Here is a 2922-nt window from a genome sequence, read left to right as displayed (position 1 = left end):
TGAAGAAAGGCTGAGAGAGTTGGGGTTGTTCAGCCTAGAGAAGAGAAGGCTTCGGGGAGACATTATTGCAGCCTTTCAATACTTAAAGGGGGCTTATAAAAAAGATGGTGGCAAACTTTTTAGCAGGGCCTGTTGCAACAGGACAAGGGGGAATGGCTTTAAACTAAAGGGGGGTAGATTCAGACTAGATCTAAGGAAGAAATTTTTTACACTGAGGGTGGTGAAACACTGGCACAGGTTGCCCAGAGAGGTGGTGGATGCCCCATCCCTGGAAACATTCAAGGCCGGGTTGGACGGGGCTCTGAGCAACCTGATCTAGTTGAAGGTGTCCCAGTAGGGAGGTTGGACTAGATGACCTTCAAAGGTCCCTTCCAACCCAAACTATTCTATGATTCTGTTCTATAAATTATCTTTATTCCAGATCAACAACCATTCCACCTCATCAGTTTTAGCCACTTTTGCTTACCACCACTACAGATGCCGTATGTTAGCCCCACTATCACTACTTCTTATCTTCATGTCTGAAGTCTTACAAAGACAGACTTCTGCAGTGTATTAGTAAGGTCATATACGCAAAGGGCTAATGTAGCATCATATTGACACACAGTAATTTTCTTCCTATGATATGGAACTGCTTTAGCAAAATAAACTGCAATTGAAGTAAAGGGCTGCCTGTAAGCCCAAACAGGGTACTGAACAGCCTCATCAGGTAGAGGAAACACACAAAGGTGAATATTCACATGAGCTTGATTCAGCTGTTACAGATAACAAGACTATCACCTCTCACTGCCACCTGTTGTTTTTTTGGTGTTTTTTTTTACTAGGCTTTGTCCATTTTTCCCACTGAATGTTTTCTCCACAGTATACAGCCAACTACTAGAAGTAGTACATAAAGAACTTGCTTTCTTATACACAACTCCTTCTCCTTCCTTTGGCTTCTGCTTTCTAATTAATGCAGCATTTTGATGATCCCTGTTGCACACTTATAGCTAACAGTGCTGAGCTAAGACTGACTACGCAACTTAAGATGACCATTCACACAGGAGCTTATGTAATTCCACAAGATTCACTGCTTATAAACTGTGTACTAAGGCCACAGTCTTAAATCAACAGTTTAAGAGAAGAAAAAATCCCACTATAATTTAGTATGCATGCAGTTATGAATTAGCTAGAGTATTTTGCAGTCAAATCAATGGGAGCGTGGCAAGGATTTAATATATGAACCACAACAGCAATGACTTACTCCAGTAACAAATACAACTATGTCTTACTATACTAAAGTAGCTTCAACAGGTTTCTTGTTCGCTTAATCCAGCTGACAAGCTTTCAGAGCTTTGCCTCTATCGCATTTTTAAGCAAAATCCTCAGCCTTGATACAGCTTTCACTAAAATGATTCACTGAGGTTAAGTAAAGGTTTGTTGTTTGGATTTAATCTGGTGCTGTCAATTTTAGCTTGCAACTGGCAGTAAGATACATAAGTGTTTCTAGTTCAGTGCAAAAACACTGCTACGCCAGAAGCCCAGTTGACAGGTAGTCCTTTTCCTCCTATGGTCTTCTCTGCCACCAAACAGTGGACACACACGTTCCCTCTCACAAGGCTCTGGATGCCACCATCATCCCACTCCAGCCAGGAGCTCCTGTTCCAGACACTCAGCTCTCTTCACGATTCCCCCACATGCTCGGAATAATTGTGGTTTCAAGTTTGGAGATGGGGCAAGAGGGGAAACAAAGAACATCCACAGAGGAAGGCTGCACTCTGGAATCATCCACTTGTCAATCTTAAAGCTTCAGCAGAATACTAAAGTCTTACAGCTGTAGCACCCAAAAGGCCCCTACCACATCGGAAGATTGCCATTTATGATTGTTTTCAACTTTAATGGTTGCAATAGAATAATCTGAACATTAAAAGAACAGGGTTATTTAAAAACAAAAACGTGCTGCTTTGCCCACAATTCTTTTACTGAGTATATTCATTTGTCCATTAATATTTTTAAAATGGCAGTAGCTAACCTGTCCCTAACTAGACGTTGATAAGCAAACTGTTCTTTGCCATTTGGGTAATTTTTTTTTTTTTTTTTTTAAATATGTTTTGCCAAATGTATTTAATGCCACCTCTGGGCTCCCATTAAAAAAAATTGTCAAGGATTGCATATACAGTAGATGTCAAGTTTAATTTTGTTAATTCTACACATCTGTCTTTTAATTTGACTTCCATTTTGAGTGTAAATGGAACGTGTTCACGTATAAACCTTTCTATAATTAAGGTGAGTGTCATTTTTGTCAAGTGATTAAAAACATTATTTTAGCATTCAAATTACTGTCTCTTCACTAGCATGACAAGTAAAATTGGAAAGCTGCATCAACTGGAGTGCCAATTTCATCTGCGATGAAATTGTTATGTTACACTACTAGGAGAAATATTTAACAATTGTGAAATAAACCATTAACATCTTTGTAGTTACGTTCTCCTATCTGCCAAAATTACAGCAATTGAGTGAAAGACATGTCAAGTGGGGTTTTGAAAAGAGTTCTGCATATCCTCATTTCCTAACACCACTAAAAGTCTCTTTTTAACCTCTTCCTTCTTACCCTTTTGCTTTCTTAGCCCAAAAAAGCAAGGCAAAGAAAACCCCTAAGCTTCATTCCTACTTCAGACTACGTAAAAATAATTGCAGTGGATCTACACAACAAATTACTGCAGTACTCACAAGAAAACTCTTGGGAATTATTTTTTTCTTAAAGGAATTTTATATATTCTATTTTTTTTTTTACTGTTCTAAGTTTAGGCTTATTTTTTTCCAAAGCAAGCCTAAAATATTCAAGTATATAAATATACACTAATCATCTATTAAATAAAAAAACCTTACACAATCAACGTTAAGTTTTAAGAAGTCAGGCCAATGAAGTTTCTTCTGGGTTTG

This window comes from Pygoscelis adeliae, unplaced genomic scaffold, assembly GCF_000699105.1.
Source record: "Pygoscelis adeliae isolate BGI_AS28 unplaced genomic scaffold, ASM69910v1 Scaffold15, whole genome shotgun sequence".
NCBI lineage: Eukaryota > Metazoa > Chordata > Aves > Sphenisciformes > Spheniscidae > Pygoscelis > Pygoscelis adeliae.
The sequence above is the reverse complement of the archived record's forward strand: the minus strand, read 5'-3'. Positions refer to the sequence as shown.